This window comes from Hemitrygon akajei, chromosome 26 (assembly GCF_048418815.1).
Source record: "Hemitrygon akajei chromosome 26, sHemAka1.3, whole genome shotgun sequence".
Taxonomy (NCBI): Eukaryota; Metazoa; Chordata; class Chondrichthyes; order Myliobatiformes; family Dasyatidae; genus Hemitrygon; species Hemitrygon akajei.
In genome coordinates this window covers 20,938,334-20,962,278 of record NC_133149.1, presented here as the reverse complement: position 1 = coordinate 20,962,278, position 23,945 = coordinate 20,938,334, and the positions used below count along the sequence as shown (strand labels likewise).

Below are 23,945 nucleotides of genomic sequence, written 5' to 3'. Positions count from 1 at the left end.
TTAGTAAATTTATAATAGGAAAGCACTTAGACAGAGAAATGCTTCAACATAGAAAAGTGCTGACTGAATCAATCAGTGCTGCACAAGGAGCCCGAACCTATTAAAATTGTGACCAAGTGAGAGCGTTATTTTAACATGCAAGCTGTGGAATATATAAGCAGTCCATGATCTCCTATAGGAGATCAAAGGACCATCTCTTGAATTGATGGGGACACTTTGGAGCAACTCTTTCCCATGAATGATGAAGCAGCTGGAGCCTCTGATGGGATAATGTACCACTGGACACGTGTACTAGGAGCAGCGTATATGTTGGTCGGGGTCTCCCAGGATAAAAGAACTAACCTTGAAGATTGTTAAACATGGGACTATCCTAAAAGAATGAAGTGGAACCTTCACTGCCTGGGTAAGATTGTAAGCTTCATCCTCTGGATAATGGTTGCAGGCACCTGAGTCAAACCATTCCTTTTGTTTGATTAGATAATAAGCGTTAGAGCTTCATTCAGCTGATTGGTTTTCACCCAGCCCCACATGAAGACCCACCATAATGACTGAGAACATGGCTGATTCTCTCCTTCTAATGTGTATGGACCCAAGGTGGCCCCAAACCTTTAACTCTTGCTGAAGCTGATTGAACTTAATTTCCAACCATGTAAGTGATAATGGAGCATTTTGAATCCTTGACTTGCAAGAGGCGAGAATAATTACAGAATTTGTTGATGTGTTACCTACCAGTTTGAATTATAGCTTCTGACCTTTATTTCAACCCAGAGAGGCCTGAATTCCCACTGTGCTTTGCAAAACAAGAATCTGTTTCTCATCACCCACCTCCACAATTGCAGGAATGCAACTCAATTCGTGGACGATGAATCATTCAACGAGCAGCATGAACATCTCACTGTCTGCCACCAGTTGTATGGGGCAGGGGAGTGCAGCTCATCGTGGCACTTGAAGTCATCAATCATCAACAACATCCAGCTCATCTCTCCTTACATGTAAAATACCTACCGATTTCAGCCACGTTCCTCATGTTAAAAGCTTTAGAGTGTGACTGAAATGATCTCCTTAGATGAATACTAGTTTAGATTCTGTAGTAGTTGGGTGTCTATAAGATGGGCTTGTCTTTGTTGTCTGCAGAGAGCCCTTCATAGTTTTCCCTGCCTTTACCCTGAAGATATGAGTTAATTGGTGCAAGGCTCCATAAGTGCCCATCATCCTCTACTACTCTTTGCCATGCATCAGGTGTGACTGTAGAGTGGCACCCTCTTCCCAGGGCTGTGGGTTCAAGTCCAGTGACATGTGCACATAATCTGCAATACTGGGGAGAGATACAATTTTGCTGTTAAAGTGATGCTCCTGTCTGCTGTTTTCTGTGTGTGTGTCCTTCACAACCTTTTCCAAAATAGGCTTTTTCTAATATTCTGGCCAGTATTCATATCACAATTAACATCACTACATTTATCACTATGGAGAGCTGCTGCCTCACAACACCAATGACCAGGGTTCGATCCTGAGTTCAGGTGCTGTTTGCACATTTTCCCTGTGACCACTTGAATTTCCTCTGGGTGCTTCAGTTTCTTGCCACATCTGTAGAACTTGTGTGTTGGTAGGTTGATTGGCCACTTGTGTGTAAGTGAGTGGTTAGATCATGGGGTGGGGGGGTGGCTTCAATGAGATGTGAGGAGACTAAAAAATGAGATTAATGTAGGATTAGGGCAAGGGAGTGCTAATGGTTGTTGCTGACTCAGTGGGATGAAGATCCTGTTTCCATAGGAGTCCATGAAAATAGTTTATGTAGTCATTGAAGTTCATGGAATCATGCTGAGCACAAACTGTTTTCCGCATTACAACAGTAACTAATCTCAAAGGTACCTCACTGGCTGTACATTGCTTTCACATCGAGGATGTGAGAGGCAGTATGCAACTGCAAGCTGTTGTTTTCTTCTGTGACTATTCTTCATGTGCGAGTCTGGACAGTGGTTGTTAGTAGCCAAATCTATCAGGATAGAGGTTACTGCAACTGAGCTTGATTGTGTATGCCTTAGATATGAACACACACAGGCATGTCAGTGCTGTCCAAGTAATATTTTGTTTTCTGTTCCTCAGTCCTTGGGCACAGTCTGACTGTGGTTGTGCTTACAACAATACGATTAGATCTGGTACTGAACTTCAGAACTGAAACTGTCTTATTGGTCCATTGGGCTCAAAAACTGTGGCAGATTTTAGTGTATTTAACACCTGGTGATGAGCTAACATTTTCACTCTGTACCTGGACACCTGTAGAAGGGAATGATACTGGATAGTTCAAGGGAAACTGAGAGACCTCAATTACCATGTGCATGAAGCAATAGCCAGAGATCTTCTTCGAAGAGGGAATATCAAGAGAAATGATGGGAATGGAGCGATTTTCTCAGTCTGGATAAGCAATGTTTATCCAGGCAGTCCTTATACCCTCAGAATGGTGGAGTTCATGACAGAATGTAAATAAACTGCAAAAGGAGATTAAGTGGGTGATTTAAGTCTGAACCAGGATAGAGTGTATATAAATTGTGCCAAAGAACAACAAAGCTGAAAACTGGAATATTTGTCAAATGTCATTAATTAGATCTTGATTACACTGAAGAGGATAAAGAGTTTCTGGGTAAAGTGGATTGGATTCTAGTATTTCATTTGGTATTAGTATTTCACTCTATCCTGGAATACATGTTGTTATAAGGACAACCACTAGTGGGAAAAGGCTGTAGTCCAAAGTTACCCATAATATGGAGGGATTGGTAATACTTATTGGGAGACGCCAAAGAGATTTTGGGAAATGAAGGTAGAATGGAGGAAACTGTATAGATAATGAAATAAGAAATCTTTCCTTTGTGTCTGGGGCTAAGACTTTTATTAGGATAGAGTTGGGGGGGACAACATTTACTGTGTATTTTGAAGTGCTTCATATTGACTGGGATCCCCGAGAGAAGTTTTATTTCTTAGCTACATCAAAAAAAAACATGCACATGTTTTCTTATAGGTCTGTGGTATATAGGGAAAGTTAGGAGATAATATACCCCTTCTGGATCTCAGCAAGGGAAAGATAAAAGGGGACGTAAGGTAACATGCCACATGGCCTTGGAGGAGCAAGGGCAGGAAGCTCTCAGAAATCTGAGGATAAGGTGAAAGGGAAGAAACTGTAGATTTTGTAGATTTGCTGCACAAATCACTCTCTCACCTAGAGGGGGTCAGTTGTGCTGTGAGGATTACATTCCTTGACTTCTCTAGTGCCTTTAACACCATCCAGCCCAAGATCTTAAGGCACAAACTAACGGAGATGGGAGTAGACTCTCACATGGTGGATTGGATAGTGGACTACTTGACAGATAGACCTCAGTATGTGCGGTTGGGAGACTGTAGGTCTGACACGGTGGTCAGCAGCACAGGGGCGCCGCAGGGAACCGTACTCTCTCCGGTCCTGTTCACCCTGTACACATCAGACTTCCAATATGACTCAGAGTCCTGCCATGTGCAGAAGTTCGCTGATGACACGGCCATAGTGGGGTGTGTCAGGAATGGACAGGAGGAGGAGTATAGGAAACTGATACAGGACTTTGTGATATGGTGCAACTCAAACTACCTGCGTCTCAATATCACCAAGACCAAGGAGATGGTGGTGGACTTTAGGAGGTCTAGGCCTCATATGGAGCCAGTGATCATTAATGGAGAACGTGTGGAGCAGGTTAAGACCTACAAGTATCTGGGAGTACAGTTAGACGAGAAGCTTGACTGGACTGCCAACACAGATGCCTTGTGCAGGAAGGCACAGAGTCGAATGTACTTCCTAAGAAGGTTGGCGTCATTCAATGTCTGCAGTGAGATGCTGAAGATGTTCTATAGGTCAGTTGTGGAGAGCGCCCTCTTCTTTGTGGTGGCGTGTTGGGGAGGAAGCATTAAGAAGAGGGACGCCTCACGTCTTAATAAGCTGGTAAGGAAGGCGGGCTCTGTCGTGGGCAAAGGACTGGAGAGTTTAACATCGGTAGCTGAGCGAAGGGCGCTGAGTAGGCTACGGTCAATTATGGATAACTCTGAACATCCTCTACATAGCACCATCCAGAGACAGAGAAGCAGTTTCAGTGACAGGTTACTATCAATGCAATGCTCCTCAGACAGGATGAAGAGGTCAATACTCCCCAATGCCATTAGGCTTTACAATTCTACCTCCAGGACTTAAGAACTTTTAAAAAGCTATTAATGCTTTTTGAGACGGTGATTTAGATGCATATCATATTTTTATTTTTTTTTACTGAGTTAAGTATTGTATGTAATTAGTTTTGCTACAGCAAGTGTATGGGACATTGGAAAAAAAAGTTGAATTTCCCCATGGGGATGAATAAAGTATCTATCTATCTATCTATCTATCTAAGTTTCACCTCTCCAGCTTTCACTGGGTTAAAATAAGATGATCTTACTATTCAAGTACAGAGTAGAGCCTGCCAGCACATTGTCGTACAGGCTCCACTGAATACAAGTCAGTGATTAATCCATCTCTGGGAGGAGGTACAAAAATCAGAGGCCAGCATAGCTTGGCTTTCTGCCGAATCAGCAATTAAAATCTCTTAAAAAATCCTGACATCTAATCTACTCATTTTACAGCACCCTTCACACCCTTAACACACCTTGAATTGTTTGCTTACACAAAGAAGGATTTACATCTATTTTCCCAGAATGGGCTGTGAGAGATTGGATTTTAGGTTTTTAGGAGCACTATGTGGGTGCTGTGTGTAGCGATTGAGCCAAGTCAGAAGTCACAAAACACAATTGCAATGCTGAGGTATGTTTGCTCTACAAGAGACTTGTTCGAGTTTGAGAATGTTAAAGTTGCAGTTGTCACCATATTTACATCCTAACCTACAGCCCAAACTGATGTTGAGGGAGAAGGGGAAGGATAATCACAGAAACTGGGGTTGGGTGAGTGGAAGAGAAGAGAAGGATCGGAGTGAAAACTTGTGGATCTCTCAGAGAGAACTCCGTGCCTATGGGGATCTGTATTCATGACTGGGAGTGGTCCCAAGCCTCCCATATCAGCAGCTGTCTCTGGGCCACAACTCAAGGGGTCTAGCATTTCATTGAAGCCTCAATTATTCCAGATGTTGTCAGCACCATTTCCTCCATTTGAAAATGTGTGGGAGGATTTTTCTGAGTATCATATCCAGGAGGGGAATTTTTAAAACATGCCTCAGTCAATATTTTCAGTGTGATATATTCTGTGTTTCAAAACAAGTTAATTACAGAGGTTGTAGATCACAACCTTTGGATCTAACTTCTGTTGTTCAATAATTAAAGTGAGCTGGACACAGCAATGACATTATCACATATGGGAAAATGGATGGGGAAATGGCACCCGTTAAGGTGCATCTTGGCAGGAAATCTCTGGTTCAAGTTCCCATTACGTGAGAATTCTGCTAGAAATGGGTATAAACATTTCAAAAAGGGTATATATTACTTTTGGTGTGTGGTTTATGCATAATAAATGTGTGTATCTATGTTTATATGTCTATGATCTATGCTCAGCCACAATCACACTGAATGGCAGGATAGGCTTGAGAGGGCAGGCCACTTACTTCTGCTCCTATTGTGTTCTTACAGGGAGTATAATTTCCACACAAGTTTCTCATTTGTTGATGTTACTCGTCTAGGAATTGAATCTATTTGCATCTGATTTTTGAAGTAAGCCACACATAAAGATGAATGAAATTGGCTCGGTCATCAAAGACAAAGGCCAGTGATGGAGGCATGTTTGTCTGATTGGAGATCTTGACCAGCGATATTCCCCAGGGACCGTTGTTGTTTTGCGATAAATGATCTGGATGAAAATATGGATGGTTTGTTTAGTAAATTTACAGATGAAATGAAAATTGGTGGGAGTTGTGGATAATAAGGAAGGTTGTTGAAGGATATAGATCAGTTGAAAATCTGAGTGGAGAAATGGCAGATGGCATTTAATCCAGACAAGTATGAGGTGTTGTACTTTGGGAGAAGAGCTACAAGAGGAAAGCTCAGGATCCTCAGGAGCATTAACATAACAGCGGGATCTTGAGGTTCAAGTCCAAAGCTTGCTGGAAGTAGCCCCACAAGTGGGTAGGACTGTAAAGATGGCAAATGCTATGCTTGCCCTCATCAGTCAGAGAATTAAGTATGAAGGTTGGGAAGTCATATTGCAGCTGCATAACACTTTGATTAGGTCACATTTGGAGTGTTGTATCAACTTCTTGTTGCCACACCTCCTAACTCAAATTCAGTTATCATCTCCCATCTTTGCATGTGATGAATTCACTGCCATTTGTAGCTTGGTTTCAGTATTTAACAACAGTTTGGGTCAAAATGTCATGTTCTGTGACTAAGTAACTCACAACAAAACGAGGAGTTCATCACGATGAAATTAGTGAATTCTGTTCACATTGAAGTGTACTGACTGGGAACACTTTTTTACCTGTTAAACAAAACAACTCCTTAAAAAATCAGAAATACAGGCTAATGGCAGCCTCTGGTAGAGATAGCTCAACAACTGCTTCACCTGTGGACTGATTTTGTTCTGAAAGGGCACTACTGGCACTACTATTTGTCAGGGCAGTCTTCCAGAGAGATGTGCACAATTAACCCCCTTCCACCTACCCTCTCTTAGGCCCCCCCCCCCCCCCCCGTTCTTAGTGATGTCTCTTTCGAAGCACATACCTGGTATTTGAGGTTCCTACTGTATCTTGAGCCAGGATCATACAGTGAGACATTGGCTACATTCACTATCACTGCAGAGTCTTTCCAATCCCTTCAAGGAAAGTTTAAGTCTTCTCCTACACACCTAATTACAAGGCTCACCCAAATCCGGTAACTTATTTGCTTGGTGGAGACTATGATCATTGTCTTTTGGTGAAACATGTGCAGGAACCTTATTGAGGCTCAGCATGAACTAAACTCTTCCCTCTCTCTGTGCTCTCCATGAGAAGAATGATGTTTATTGCTTGGCGACTTGATTTACTTTAAAAAAACATCCTTCCAAAATTCACTTAAAACTTTACCAACCAAGCCCCACAGATAGCCTAGCAAGACCTGTTTGGTGAAGGCACTAAGTAGACACAGTAACCAAAAGCTTTAAATTTAGGAATAAAACATGTAAAATGAAACTCAGTTGTAATGTTCCAAACAGGATTATTGAGGCTTGAGGTCACCACTCTTCTTGCTCCAGTTGGTGGTGTTATTGGATTGCATGGGCACATAATATGAGAGGATGTCATGACCATAAGGAAGCTCAACCATCTGGAACATGCCCTATTTTCATTACTACCATCAGGGAAGAGGTGCAGGAGTGTGAAGACCCACACTCAACAACTCACCATAAGATTTCTGAATGGCCCATGAACCCTTGAACTTTACCTCAATATTCCTATATTTTGAATTATTTAGTTATTTTGTAACTTATAGTAATTTAATGCCTTTTATGCACTGCTGCTGCAAGACAGGTTTCACATCATATAAATCAGCGATAATAAATTCTGATTCAATGTCATTCTGATGGTCAGCAGAACAATTCAGAACTAGCCAGGACATCCTAACTGCAAAACCCTCAGTAGAATAGATACCGTGTCAGGAATAATCCACCTGACATATTATCTGGGTAGTATTAACTGTGATTCCTGTCCAGGACATTCTATTGAGCATTGTATGTCTGAAAGTTCTAGCTGAAGAAAGAATTACTAATACTTGTTAAGAGAAAAATGGAGAATTACTTGATAGAGAACAAAAACAATAGGTAAAATATAAAGAACACAGAGGTAGAAGATAGTAAGTATACTGAATGAAAAAAAAATCAGACAACCAGCATGGGATCATGTCTGAGTGGGGGATGGGTAGGGCAATGGAAGTAAATGAGCAACTCCTGTCAGTGGGAGAACATAGGGGCCACGGGCTGTCTATACAATCTCCTGAACTGCAACTTCTTGGCCAATTCTATTGAAATTTTTATCTGAAAGCAACTTGAAGCTTCCTCAATCAATGATGGCTTTAATATGATGGTTATCTCTCTTCCTCAGTAACATACTGTGATTTTATTTCCATCTTTAGGTAAACAAAATTCCCAAACTGAACCACAGAGCTCCCTCTCATGTCTCTGTTGCTGCAGTGTGGCTGGATACCCGTATTTCCTCCAGCTCCTGCTGGTACCTGCAGCCCAGCTCATGTCCCCTCCTATAGCAAGAGCTCCAGCCGCCATTCAGAAACAATTCACACAATTCGTCAAGAGGAGGACTGTGCCTTTATTTCAATCATTATCATGAAGTCAGGTCACAACTACAGTTATTGGGGAGATACAAAAACAAACTACATATTGCTGTTCTGGAGCATAAGCCAGGAGGGGCAAAATAAATACCCAAGGTCTCAGTCTAACAGAACTGAGATTCCCTGAAGTCATTATCCCAAAGGTTTATGAAAGAATTTGGCTAAAAAAAGATCAAAAATAAAATCTGTTCATCGTTGCTTACATTTTCCTGACTTGTTCTTACTAGTGGCTTTCTCCTGACGTAGATAGGCATTAGATACTGTAAATTTGTCCCTCAAAATTCTCACTGTAACATTCCAATATACCTCATAATCCTCTCAGTTATATCCAATGAGCAACACTAACACGCTGAAACACTCCAGTATACCCTACGTTCCTCACTCAGTGATGTGCTGATCTACCCAAGCTCATCACTGTAACATTCTGATATATGCAACACCTCTCATTGTCTCACTCTGACCTATCCCACGTCTCTCACTGTATCCTCTCATATATTTCATGGTAACAGTCAGATATAACACTCACATCCAACCTCCTTCACAAAATACTCTAAAGTAATTTATACATCTCCCTTACAGTAAAACTGATGTATCTACTGCTGACACTGAATTTTCCTGTATTAGCTCACTGTAATTCCTTTCATTAAAATAATGATACATGCACCCATTGTTTTTGCCCCATTCTCTCACACTAACACTGATACATGTCTCCCCTCACCATGACAGTTTTGCACACCTGATACAGTACCATTCTGATATAGCCTATTCTCTTCACTGTAATACACTCCTCAGCCTCAAAATATTTACAGAGACCCCAAACTCTCATTTTCTGCATAAGCAGGAGGCTGCAATGGTTTGTCAGCAGCCTGAGAGCAGCAGTGAGAACTTCACAGGAGACTAATAACCCTGAGCTACCGTTAATATCTCCTTGACGACCATCATGCAGTAACCTAAGTAGCTGATGCCTTCTATCAGCTTGAAGCTACTGCCGTTATTTAATCCCTGACATAATGATTGATTAACTCCAGAGGAAACTTGATGTAGAGCAGACAGGAGTTAAGACCAGTGTCAATGTCAAAGTATCAGAGAAAACATGCCCAACTAAATGAAAAAAAAAACAAATCATGAAGAATTGTCTGCATGGGACAAAAATTTCCCCATATGAGCCAGTTGTGTAGGTTTTGCTTCAGAAGGAGAAAAATCAGACAAGCATCCGAATTCCAAATACTGTACTATAATCTCTGCTGTGGAACTAACCTATAATTGTCAATTCCAAGGTTGCTGTCTCTTGCTGTCTCACCAAAGACAATGTTGGAGCTGTACTCTGGCCTTAGTCAACAACCTTGGAGCTGATTCTGACAAAGTCGAAAGCCCAGGTTGCTGTTTGTAGAAGTGCACCTGAGTGAGGGTCAATGTTGAAAAGTGTGAAGGGAGTGAATAGGAGTGAAATGCTGAACAAGTAGCTAATGAAACATTCTCGGTGAAGCCATGAACACCACAATATGTAATAGCATTTTATTAACCCTGTTCTATTTGCTTTGAGAAGATTCAGGGTGATTTCACACGTAGTTAGTGCTTGCTGGCTACAGTCACTCTCCCTACCTCATCTCTGAATCCATGTCTTTCTAGTTATTCCATTAATCCGTGCCTCCCTACCTGATCCACAAAGAAATGCTTCCATGTTAGATATTCTAACAATTTGCAATGAGAAATCTAGTACCTTCAGTGCCAATGGCTATTGTGTGACCTTTTCTGTTGTGTGTTCTGTTCCGTTGTGTTCTTTTCTATGGGAATCATGAAAGTCAGTTGACGTCCAGCATGGGAAGTGGACATTTCCTTAGATTCAGGGTTAACCACAGAGGAGCTGAAGGTGAAAATATACCCATTTTTGGGTAACGTTAGACCTGGAAACATTTAATAGCCATAGTGAGTAGAAGAAAGAAGTATAACAGTCTGCTGCCAAGTACAAAATTCTTCACCGCATCATCTTGTAGAGAAAGGAAGAGAAGATGTCTTTTGCTGTAATTAATGAATTGTAAAGCTGTTTAAAAGCACCTGAGGGGAAACAAGGCCACACCAGAGCAATACTGAGTGCTGCACTGTCACAGGACCCTGCTTTCAGTTGAGATGGTGAACTGAGGCTCATCTATTCTCACAATTATAACTGAAATACTTGTGATTTGAATACAGTAAAGACACTTTGCACAGAGCACATCAAATAAAATTAGCACTAAGACACATTATTCTCCAGCTATGGGTAAATAACCCCACTGCCTTGTGGGCAGCCCCAGGAGAGACAAAGGCAACGGGAGTAAACCCAGACAGAAAATCTGAAGTGTAGCCCCTAAGGGGGCTGGACATCACTGAACATCCTTCTGACAGCTCCTGCTGCCAAGCTGGTGCCAAATGTATTGCTTCATAAGCTTTTCTTTGGACTGCACAGGTGAGGCTGAGAGGGGGTCTTGAAGACAGGACATCCCAGGATCTCCACACCTTCCACCCAGGTTTGTGCCCTGGAGAGGTCACTCCAGTATAGGCACTTCATTGTCCTTCAAGACAGATGGATGCCATCATTGTCAAGCCACATCAGGACCAAGAATGGAAAGTAGAGGGAGTGCAGTGAAGGTTTACAAAATTGATTCTTGGGGATGTCCAGTTTGTCATATGAGAAGAGATTAGACAAGCTGAGCCTCTGGGGTTTAGAAAGAATGAGAGGTGCTCTCATTCTTACAGGGTTTGATGTTTCCTGGACAGTGATATCTAGAGCTTGGCATTATATTCTCAAAGTTTAGGAATGGTCAATTAAGGACAGAGGAGAAGAAATTTTCTCACCAAAAGAATGGCTAAATTCTGGGATTCTCCCTTTGAGAGGTTTAGTCTCTGAACACATTCAGGGCAAAGGCTGATAGACTTTTAGGCATTGGAAGCCAAGGGATTTGGTCTGGCTGCAGGAAAATGGCTCTAAGGTAAAAGGTTAACCTTGATTTAATAATTGCTGTGCCACAGACACTGTGTGGGGTCTGTGTCCTACTCATACTTACATTGTTGATGTTCTCAAGTGTGATGTGAAATTTAGTTATAGAATTTCAGCTAAGAGCCTGAGAAAAGGGAGTAACAGATTCTAGTTCTGAAAAGGGTTTCCAATTTGAGATGTTGAGTATGTTTCTCTTTTCACAGATGCTGCTTGGCCTGCTGAGTGTTTCCAGCATTTTCTGTTCCTATTTCAGATTTCCAGCATTTGCAGTTTTTTTCATACGTTCCTGGACCCCACAGTTGAGAAGAAATTTCATGATACAGAAGAGAGCAGAACAGGAAGCAGCAAAGATATATTGGAAGGTTTTAGTTTGGAAGAAATAAAAATGATTGTGAGGGAGCTAGGCACTAGAAGATGTATAGTTTGTACCTTGGCTGAAAGCCGGTATTTGTCTGCAGGATCAGGATAATGGACAAATTATATAATGTGATTTAGGACAGGGAGACCCTCCTGACAAAGGGTCTCGGCCCGAAATGTCGACAGCGCTTCTCCCTATAGATGCTGCCTGGCCTGCTGTGTTCCACCGGCATTTTGTGTGTGTTGCTTGAATTTCCAGCATCTGCAGATTTCCTTGGGGTAGCAACGTATTGGTTGATAGGGGGAAGAACAAGGGAGATTAGTAATGTGTTACATCAGTAACGTTTAGAAATGATGAGAGCTTAAAGGATACAATAGATCATTTGAGAAAAAGTATGGCTGTTCTTCCTAGTGACCTAAACCAATACCTAAATAACAAGTGATCTGATCTTTATCACATCATTACACTTAGGACTCTATTGGTTATAAATAGGCTGCACTATTTTTAAAATTACAATGACTGCACTTCAAAAGTACTTTGAAGACTTTAATATTCTTTAAGACATGCTGTGATAATGAAACATGCTATTTAAGTATGATTCTCCGTATCTTTTAAAATAGGGAGTATTTCTGAACTACATTTACAGTGAGAGAAGCTATGGATGTTTTAAGCTTTCTGTTGAGCAAGTCAGGTAGTGTTAACAGTGTGAAACTTTCCCTGCTGTGACAGGGATTATTAACTCGGTCAAAAAGGCATGTATGTTTTCTTTGTAATCTTTTAGGCAGGGATCAAACAATAGAGAGTCCCAATTATGTTCTGGTACAGTAACTGCCTCATTTATTACCAGCCCCTGCCAGATCCATTGCCAAACTCCTGATTCCAGGCTCTAGCCGTCTGACCTGAAACCCTCTGTGAATGAGATAAATGAACACCACCTTGTCAGTTTCTGTCATGGGACAGGCCAACCAATTATAGAAGAATGAAACTCAGCTAAGCCAGTTAGGGTAAAGCTGATTAGCCAAGCGCGGAGGGGTCAGCTGTACCTCATCCTCTGCACCCTACAGAGAGTCCCTGCATTATACCTTGCTTCTCACAGCTCTTTGTGAGACAATCAGCCTTTCACTAAATCTCCTAACCTGGTACAGTTTAATTCCATCTCAGTGAATACTTCGTAAGCCAATATCTCTGCTCAGCAGAAAGATACTGAAATTCCAGAGTTGATTTCTGTCTCCAGCTGTTGGGCTAATCCCCTTCGTCTCTCTCTTTCTGTCTCTACCTCGCTCTCTCTCTTGCTCCTATGACTCTGTCTTTCGGTCTCTCTCTCTATGTCTCTCCCCAACAAATGTCTGTCCGTCTGTCTCATTCACACACATGCACCTCTGTCTCTTTCTCTGTCTCACACACAGACACACGCATATTTACACACACACACACACACACACACGCATGCACGCACACACGCACCCTCCATATGTCTGTCTGTTTGTCTCTCTCTTTCTCTGTGTCACTTCTCAATGCTAGATCTTGGTTCTGCGGAGTGACCAGTGGTGTCTCCAGTAATTCCTGTTTAGGAAAACCATCTGAATTGCTTGATGTAACGTTAGCTAACTTGCCTCGCATTCAGCAGAGAATTGCTTGCTGGTGTGATATAAACAGAAAATGCTGGAAACACTCAGCAGGCCAGGTAGTATTGGTGGAAAGTGAAACAGAGTAAAAGTTTCTGATGTGACTCTTTGATGATGGATTGTTAACCTGAAACAGGAACTGTTTTGTGTCCAAGATGCTTACCTGAACTGCTCAGTGATTCTTGCATTTCCTATTTTTATTTCAGCTTTCCAGCATCTGCAGTTTCTTCTCATATTTTGTTTTGCTTGCTGGTGTGGCTGTGTTGGATATTTGTAGCATCTTCATCTGTGGGTTTGCTTCCCATTCCAGTCTTGAGCATAAAGTAGGGACTTAGTGGTTCACTGACATACTGGGACTTACCCTCATGTGTCCCACATGTGGGCGAGCTTTCAGGGCCTGGATTGGCCTCACCAGTCACCTCTGGACCCACAGTCACAAACCCTCCACCTGACAGAAGTCGTGGTTGTCTTCGACTCCGAAGGACGAAAACAACAAGGGACTTACTACACTATCTCAAGCGGCCCTAGATGAGACTTCAGACTATGGTCCCTGGAAAATGTAAAAGGCCCTTTGGTACCCTTTTGTAAAAGAGGAGAGTGTTTTCCCCAGTGTTTTGACCAATGTCTATTCCTTAAAAAAAAAACGACCCGAAGTCTCTCACCGCTGTATGTGGGATCTAGCTCTGCATGAACTGGCTTCTGAGTTTCCTACAGTGACCACATTTACACAAATTGTAAGAACCTTGGGGGCATTCTGACACAAGAGATAGAGTACATCATTTTTTTTCGGCTGTGTGGCACATCACTCTCTGTTGGTTTTTAATGCAACTCTTGTTCATGTTTCCTCTCACTTTCTGTTCCATGGCTAAATTAACCACGTAAATTCCTTACCTGAGCACAATGTATTTTTTCTAGTCCAATTTACATAATTAGGCAAATTTTACATGATTAGGTTTCCTGTGGGGTTGCAGCTAATGAAGTCATCCCAGAAAATTCACTCCACCAGAATAATAAATCATATGAAAATTTTGGAACTGAATTTCCTTTTGATATTGAAGCGCTTGAAACTTGGGCAGATGCTGAAACAGAAACTTAGGAGTGCATGATATATCTGAATGAAGGAACAGGCTCAAGGGCTGAATGGTTTTCTGTTATTATGTTTCTTCCAAGACAAATGGATAATTTAAATCAGCCTTTGTTTAAAAGTGCACTGCTTATTTTCTGCAGGTTTTTGTTTTCACTGAGAGCTGGCATTTAAGAATGAAAATATTTTAATGTAAAGGGCCACTTTGCTTTAGTGTGTTAATAAAACATTGCTATCTTCAGGCTGGTAATATAAAGGATGTCACCAAAGTATAATCTTTCTTCACTCTCTCAGTTTTGCTGTGTGCATGCTGGGCTTTTCACGGAGGTGGTAGCCCTGCAGACCAACCCCACCCCCTCTCCCAATCCATCCCTCACCTCAACTTCCCACCACCCCGCTTGTACACTGGCCTTTATCAGGTCAACGTCTAATGGCTGGCCACAATCAAATTAATGCAGGGTAGTCAGAACAATTCCGGCAGTACTGGCTGATACACTACCTCCTGCTGGGAGCAGGAATGTGTGTCTCACTTTCACCACAGTTGGTCTCTCTCTGTCTCCCTCACTCTGTTTTGCTGTGGGAACCATCACTCTTCCCTCCCCCAGCCCCTGGACTTCCCCAGTTTGCAATAGAAGTTGCAGATCTTGCCTTTCTCTGTGTCTGTTCCTCTTTCATTTTGTTGTCTTTCTCAGTCACTTTCCTGCTTTTTATTCCTTCACTCTCCCAGTATTGTGCTGCTTCTCTGTCTCTCCCCCCCACCCCAACCCTCCTGCTCTGCACCCCACCCTCCCCTCAGCCCTTTCCTGAGGTTAAATTCTCCAATAATTCCCCAATTCCATCTGTGCTAGAAATGAATACAGCTCAGAAATTGATCTACGATGTTTAACACTCATTCTTTAAGCAACACTCTGAATGTAGCTCCTGTACGGCACTCTAGCGTCAGTTTGTTAACCCTTTGCATTCTTCCAAACCTTTGCCTTTTCCCCTAATTATTTGCTATTTCTGTCCTCTCAAATAGTGATATCAATGTTTTCCTTTCATATACAGCAGTTTTTAAAACCTTGATTTGTAATTGTCTTTTATCTCTTTGCTCATCCCCTTTTCCTTGTTTTACTCCAACTGTTTTATATTGACTTTGTCTTGCTCCTCTCCCTTTACTCTTGCTCTTGCCGTAATTTCTCCAGACCCCTGCTGGTTTAGGGACTTCATATTCTCTCTTTTGCTTCCTGATAGATCCTGCTCTCTGTCTCTGATCTATTTATGTGAAGTTTATTCGATAAGCTGTACTTTCTTGGGCATGGAAGGCCCCTTCAGCTGCTTGAGTTTGTGTTTGCTCAGAAAGCAATTCCATTCACCACTTACAATATTTTCCCTGCTTTCTATTCTCTCCAATTGCTTATCAACTTCCTTGGATTCAACAGCTTACCTACACTCTGGGGATTTACTAATCCGCACATCTTTAAGATGAAGCAGGAAACCAGAGTACTGGGGAAAGGGGGAGCCTACAAAGTGACAGGGAGAACATGTGAACTCTGCACAAAAAGCAATGAAAGTCAAGACTGAACCCAGGTTGCATGAACTGTGAGACAGCAATTCTACCCGATGCAGCACTGTGCTGCTCCTGCTTACCAGTATATGTACTGTTCAGTCCTCCTGGGCTGGAAGTTTGGACAGACGTACCCTTTACTGAAGTAATCACTTCAAATGAACTGTGTTTGCTTATTGATCCCTTCCTCTCGGTCTCTTTATAGTGACAGTAAAAAAAAGGTGTCAGCAGCTGATGGGCCTTACCTTTCAATCTATGCTCATTGATGGCTCTCTGAGCATTGTGTGGGACACTAGGATACCTGGTGGGAAAGGAAGCATTGGTGGATAGCTCACGAATCAAAGAGGCATGCATTTATACACTCAGTGGCCACTTTTTTAGGTACACATATGTACAGCTAATCATCCAATCATGTGGCAGCAACTCAATGCATAAAAGCATGCAGACATGGTCAAGAGGTTCAGTTGTGGTTCAGACCAAACATCAGAATGGGGAAGAAATGTGATCTAAGTGACTTTGACCCCACAATCAGGGTGGTCTGAGTATCTCAGAAACTACAGCTCTCCAAGTGTTTGCACGCACAACAGTCTCTAGAGTTTACAGAGAAAAGTGTGAAAAACAAAAAAAAAACATCCAGTGATTGGCAGTTCTGTGGGCAAAAACATTTTGTTAATAAGAAAGGTCAGAGGAGAATGGCCAGACTGGTTCAGGTTGACAGGAAGGCAACAGTAACTCAAATAACCACGCGTTACAGCAGTGGTGTGCAGAGGAGCATCTCTGAATGTGCAACATGTCAAACATTGTAGTGGATGGGCTACAGCAGCAGAAGACCACAAACGTACACTCAGTGGCCACTTTACTGGGCACAGGAGGTCATTTATAAAGTGGCAACTGGGCATATAACATGAATACAATCTCAGGACATCTCAAATAATTTCACAGCCAAAGGAGTGAAGCCATTGTTGTAAGAAAGACAATAAGTCAATCAATACAGAGGAAACCCGTGATCAACACTGTGGTAGTACATTTTAGGCATAACTGTTAATTGAGATACTTTGAGGATATTGCAGGTTCTTCGATATTGTGCCAAGGGTTTCCTCTTGGTTTAACTTTTAATCTGTAGAATAGCAATTTTAAAAGTGTAGCAGCTCCTCAGAACAACAATGGCGTTTTAATCTTGTTCTGTGCTTTGGTTACTGGAGCTAGCAACCTCCAGCTCAGATGAGAGAGGGCTTCCCACTGAGTGATAGTTACATTAAACAAACGCATGTCTGTGATTTTAGAATCAGACACATGCCTAAAGCTTACTGAAAAGTCATTTGCAGCTTAATTTCACAGTTATTTTACCTCTTTTTTAAAACTTTAGTGAACCTTAACTAATTATTTGAACTTGATAAATTGTGTATTTGACTTCTGTGCTTTTGCTTGAAAATAATCTTTATTTTAGCTGTCAATATTTCTCCATCCAAACCCCTTATTTCCTCATAAGGGTGTCAGCTAAGGTTCAACTGGTTGCATTTTGTCTCTGAGTCAAAAGGTTCTGAGCTCAAATTCAGGGATTTGGTTACTTCGGCAGTACTAGCTGATATGCTATCTCCTGCTGGGAGCAGGAATGTGTGTCTCACTTTCACCACAGTTGGTCTCCCTCCATCTCCCTCACTCTGATTTGCTGTGGGAACCATCACTCTTCCCTCCCCCAGCCCTCAGACTTCAATGGTTTGCACGCTTTTCTCACCTAAATCCATATCTTCAGCAAGAAATAAACATTGAGAAGTGAACATACCATTCCATGGTTCTCAGATGGGAGAGTATAGGTACCTTAAAAGAGTCCATTGGCATCGTTGGTGGGAAAGTCACCCGTGAATTCATTGCATTATACTTTGTGTCACTTGCTCCCCATCCATAGTCAGTACAAATGTCTGGAGGACACTAATTCAATGACTTCCATTACTTTACATTAATTATTTTAATTCAAATCTCTTAAGGAAAAACATGGTGAATAACTGGAGCAGTGATGTGAGAGCTGCTCCGTAGTGAGACACTGGTGAAGTCTGTTTACAAAGTGCTGTGTTGTCCCAGCAACATCTGTCTGCAAACATTGCAATTCTCTCTCTCTCTCGGGAACCTATTAGGGATTAAAGTTTACCAATAGAAGGCAGGAATAATCAACCATGACTGAATGGCAGAGCAGATTCAACGGGCTGAATGGCTTCATACTGCTCCTATATCTTTTGGTCTCTTATACCAATACACTGATAGTTCATTTTGCAGTGTAGAAGGGTGTTACCACAGTCACTATCATTGTCAGCCTCATTGTTCCTATCACCATCTCTGTTGCTGTCACTAGATCTGATCATGATCACCATCAAGGTCACCTTTACAGTCACTACCATTACTTTATCACGTTTACTGTCACCTCCACCATCACTTTCACCTGTGATTGTTGCTGTTCCTTTCACTGTATCGGTCACCACTGCAAAGGGCACTATATTGGCATTTGACATTGTCACATCACTCTCTGTTAATTGCCACTGTCACGACCATTGTGATGGTATTACTATTTTCAGCATCAGCTTCACTGTAAGGAAAGCCTAGTCCCTCAATTGTACAGTCCTGAAGTGAACTGACTCTTTCCCACTCTTTCTGCAGGTTATACCAACCAGATCAACACAAGCTGAAGGCTGAATGACTATCACTTTACAAAGTTTAAATCGTTCTGCTGTGCTGACCCAGTCTCTTTGCTTCGATGATTTCTTCCACCTGCTTCCTGAGAAACGCATGTGGCACTGGCGCTCTCATCAATATTCTCCCAAATTCCATTCTGCTCTCCTCAGAGGCTGTTATACAATATTATTGTTGTTACAAAGTAAATGTGCAGGCATTTTAACAAAATTCTGTATATCATTATCACATTGTTGTCACGGTCACTCTCTTCCCCTTTCTAATCATACGGTCACACCCACTAACTTCTCTAACACCTTCTTGAAAACTTATACTTCCTCTAATTTACAGTCACTTTATACACTGTACCAAAGCCACCTCAAATCTCCCTCCTAACCCCTCTGCCAAAACTCCTTCCATTACTGTGTCCCTATGCACCTCCAGCATCCTCCCTTTAGTACCCCCTCAGTCTCTCAGATCTGACAATTCCATTACCCTCACCCACACTTACTCTAAACAGTAGATTGCATTAAAGGGCCCTTGATAAATACCTATTTTGGCTTCTTTCATCTATTACATACACTCAGTGGACACTATTCGGTATACCTTCTTATTAATGCAAATATCCAATCATATGGCAGCAACTCAATGCATAAAAACATACAGACATGGTCAAGAGGTTCAGTTGTGGTTCAGACCAAACATCAGAATGGGAAGAAATGTGATCTAAGTGACCTTGACCATGAAATGATTGTTGGTGCCAGACTGGTGGTTTGAGTATCTCAAAAACTGCTCATCTCCGGCGATTTTCACGCACAACAGTCTCAAGAGTCTCTACGGAAAATGGTGTAAAGATAAGCAAAAAAAAAAAAAATCCAGTCAGCAGCAGCTTTGTGGGTGAAAATGCCTTGTTAATGAGAGAGATCAGATGAGAATGGCCAGACTGGTTCAATCTGACAAGAAGGAAACAGTAACCTCAAATAACCACACATTACAACAGTAGTGTGTAGAGGAGCATCTCTGAACCCACACCAAGTTGAACCTTGAAGTGGGTGGGCTACAGCAGCAGAAGACCACGAACATACACCCAGTGGCCACTTTATTAGGTACGGGATGTATCTAATAAAGTGACCGCTGAATGTAGTCATAGACGGCAAATCAAGAGTCCAAAAATCCTGAAAGTGACGCGACTCTCAAAGAGTACAGAGTGAAGGGCAGCTTGCTTGTAGTCTTACAGTATAACAACATCGTCTGTTATCAATGGCTCAGTCCCTTTAAACTCCTTCTGAGCCCCTCATACTGTTGTGAGGATTCTTCCTCTTCCGTTGTTGCATAGTCCTGAAATTGGTCCATTAGGGGTAAATTATTCTACAGAGGAAATTGCTGCTAAATGACTTTTTTTTCCAATACTTGAACCAGATCTCATATCGGCCGGCAATATTGCTCAGCTGTAACTGTTCTATGTCCAGTAGCGCCGAGAGGCGACTTAAACGCTAACGCTCTGATAAGAGACAACCAACTGTTTCCCCGTCCACCCAACCATTCACCCATTTATTGTCATTTAGTCGACTAAATACCAGGGGATTTAACAGCCGTCTGAACAATACTCTTTAAACAAACACATATTAACAAGACTACATTAGGTTTAACTCGGGTTTATAAATATACCTCCGTATTCAACATACTTATATTTACAGTCTGAAAGGGAAGGGATGAGATTAACTTCACCATAAAGCAGAAAATAAATCGGAGACTTACCAAGTTGGTCAGTCAGTAGCCTCCAAATGCATGCAAGCGCCACTTTCCTAAAATTTGGTCTGGATCCCGCCTCTTATGAGTTTGACGTGACTCTCAGATATTCCGCAATTCCCTTAATCCAGCTGCCGTCAGGCGGGACACTGTTAAATACAGCATTTACCGCTTTAATGAAGAACATCACAGCGAGGAAGTTAAAACACTCACTGGCTTTTCACTCGCCCGCTTGCAAACGGTGGCTCTGCAATAATTTATTGCCTTCACAGAGTAAGGGGTGAAAAACATTATTTCAGTCTATGCTGCTTTAAGAGAAAACAGATGTGGAGGCTGAACAAAGGCTACAGTTTTGCACTAAATTCATCATTAGCCACTTTGAATGCCGGTGAACCCAACTAAAGTTCACCCGTAGCCAGACCAGAAAATCTACGGTTTCAGTAAGTCAGTTCTACCTGAGGAAAGGGCAGTTTGGCTCCAGCCGGGTCTGCCGGACCCTGAGCGGAGTCATCTCTCGTCCCACACCTCCTCTCTCAACTTTCACACACATTTGGTCATTTCCACTCATTTGCTCTCCTCATTTTCCCTCACCTCCCATTATACACTTTTAATCGCTCTTTCCGCTTGCGTTTCCTTCCCTCTCCTTCATGCAACCTCTTCTCCCTCTATTCACTCACACCCCCTTCCCGCTTTAATCGCTTTCTTGGACCCTGTTATTCTCTCGTCCCATTATTCTCTCACCCCACTTTCTTCGCACGCCGTGTGGTAGGGTGCCCCTCCAGCCCTCTCACTCCTATCCGGTTTCTCAACTGAGAGAGAGCGAGCGAGAGAGAGAGAGCGAGCGTGTCCAGTCTCCTGCCCAAGTACCTCGGCGCCTCTCGGTCCCACTTTTTCCCATTACCGAACAGCCCCCAAAACTATTTACAATAAAAACCAGGAGTAAATAATGAAAAACACGCCCTTGTAAAATAACAGCAGGTTAAAGAAGCCCGAGTTATAATAACCTGCAGTGGACCGAGTCTGCTAGGCACGGCATGCTGCGGAGCTTACACTTTAGAAGATGCTGTTAACTACCTCGGGCAGCCGCTCGTGCAGTGCCCGCTGGCACTAAAATTGTCCGCTCTACCCGTTCAACTGAATGAGGTTACGGTCCAGCCCACCGACTGTCAATCCTTTCTGTCCCGACTTGTCTGCTTTGATGATACCTCATAGATTTGCATATTTGTGCGTGTGCCTATCTGAAATGTGCGTGCATCTGCGTTTTTTCTCTCTCTCCCCCCTCTCTCTCTTCCCCCCCTCTCTCTCTCCCCCCCCCCTCTCTCTCCCTCTCTCTCTCTCTCTCTCTCTCTCTCTTTTTGCATGGACGTTCGCCAGTTGTGAGGCGTGCAGTGTGTGTGTGTGTGTGTGTGTGTGTGTGTGTGTGTGTGTGTGTGTGTGTGTGTGTGTGTGTGCGCTGTGTATATGCGAGATATATGTGCTTTGCATATGCAGTGGGTAAGCAGTGTGTGTGAGGGTGTGTGTGTGTGTGTGTGTGCGTGTGTGTGTGTGTGTGTGTGCGTGTGTGTGTGTGCGCTGTGTATATGCGAGATATATGTGCTTTGCATATGCAGTGGGTAAGCAGTGTGTGTGAGGGTGTGTGTGTGTGTGTGTGACGATGTGCATGAGGGTGTATGGCAGAGGGCAGAACAGCAAGGGGAATAAACAGGAAAAAAAAGAGTACCACAGAAGTAGAAACTATAAAGAAATGGAAAAGATAGAGGAAATACTAGTGAAGGAGAGGAAAGGATGGGGGGAAACAAGGGAAACATGATGAAAAGTAGGGAAATTAAATCTGTAGGTGAAGAATCAGAGAACAAACAGCATAAGGATTGTAAGAAAGAAAATGTAACCAAACACGTTCTAAAACGGGACATTGGAGAAAGCAACCTGGGTTAAACAAAAGCAGAAAAAAAGAGTTTTGAATATTAGAACAAATGGAAAAGCAGAGAAGAATGGAAATAAAATCCAGAAGAAGAGGGAAAAAAAGAGCTAAGTTGAGAAATGTGGCATGGGAAAGCAACAAAAATAATTGAGGGTAAGAGTAATGTGGAGACAGTTGCAAGATTGACAGAAAGGAAAGAAATAAGGAAAAAAAGACAAAGAGAGAGAGAGAGAAGGAAGCAGAAAAACATGAGAGAGAGAAAAAAAATCCAATCTCATTTAATGAAACGTTCACTATTCTTGTCCATCCTGTACCCTGATTGTATAGAACTGGCCCATACCAGGGATACCCTAATGTGTCCACTTTAATCGGCAAGCCATTGGGTACAATTGGTAAATAACAGGTCCCTTACTGCAGGCCAAAGCCAGGTGTCCTACAGCCTCAACTTCACCACATTTCTGTCAAAGCAAATCTTTTCTTGTACTTTTCAGTCAGGTTAATCTGTCCCTGAGGAGTTTTAAAGATCGATGATCACAGAGCTTTTCTCGGAGTCCTTGAGTACCTGGGTGAATTCCACAGGACTCTCCCCATAAACCACTCTACCTCTTTAAGAAACTTCCTTTAAATCACCTGAGGGGAATTTTACCTCTTCCTGCCTGACTAAAACAGGCAGGGAGAGTCGATTAAAATTAAGCTGGGCAGAATCATAAGCAAATCAAGCCTCATAATGTGTTCTAGTTACATAGATAAATAAATCCATGTGTCGCTCACGTGCCATGGTTAAATAAATAAATCTACACAGCATCCACTTCTACATGCAATATATTACCAGAGGATCAGTAGAAACATGTACCTTAACAATAAATCATATCTAATGCATGCACCCTACTATATACACAACATGGAAGCAATATATACAAAACATAGGACTAATTTACTGAAGTATGTTTCCTTCTTGGAGTGAATGTTGAGAACTTACAGAGCTTGGTATTTTTATTATTTATTCTTTCGAGACACAGTGCGGAACACCCCCTTCCGGCCCAAGGAGCCAGCTGCCCACCTATTTAACCCTATTTAACAGGACAATTTACAATGAGCAATTGACGTCTTTGGACTGGGACGAAACTGGGGTACCTGGAGGAAACCCATGCCCGTCATGGGAAGGGCGTACAAACTTCTTACAGAGGACACCAGAATTGAACTCTGAACTCTGACGCCTCAAGCTGTAACAGCGTTGCGCTAACTGCTATGCTACCGTGAATCCTTGTTACTGGGTCCGTGTGTAAAACCCTGATCATCTTGCATTCTCGAAACTTTGGCGGTGCTGAACTGGCAGATTTTCCTGTGCCAATGCACTTGTAATTCACTTTTAAAAAATGGCTACTTGTGCACTACTGTGTGCACAATGAGACAGATGAGTTTAAAGGGAGTGTGGGAAAATTAGCTGGTTTGCCAGATGCTGAACCATTAGGATTTCTGGACGATCAGAGTTTTAATGTATGTGTAATATGAACTTCCACATAATAAATGTATGTGTATATCAGACACAAAAATATAACACACACATAAATGTACAGACTTTATTCAGCTGGTGAACCGCATGTCATTTTGTAACCACAAGTTAGCATATCAGAGAAGTTATTGACAACACCGAATTGGATATGGGTGGGGTGAGGAATGGCAACAGCCTATTGTTCAGGAAGGACAAGTTATCTAGAAATAT

The 23,945-nt window shown here is 42.2% G+C and overlaps 1 protein-coding gene across 7 annotated transcripts in view; it reads right to left on the bottom strand.

The window, feature by feature from the left end:
* Positions 1-21,516, bottom strand: part of LOC140716795 (cell adhesion molecule-related/down-regulated by oncogenes-like) — a 141,768-nt gene extending 120,252 nt beyond the window's left edge. For 3 of the 7 annotated variants that reach the window (XM_073029691.1, XM_073029692.1, XM_073029701.1), the window contains exons 1-2: positions 21,306-21,433; positions 20,311-20,450 (exon numbers count right to left, since the gene is read on the bottom strand). The gene's annotated coding sequence lies outside the window, so the exon portion shown is untranslated. Of the gene's footprint in view, positions 1-20,310; positions 20,451-20,756; positions 20,869-21,042; positions 21,062-21,305 lie in introns of those variants that run through there. The other 4 variants (XM_073029694.1, XM_073029693.1, XM_073029695.1 and 1 more) reach the window with 4 other exon arrangements.
* Between the last annotated feature and the right edge of the window lie 2,429 nt (positions 21,517-23,945).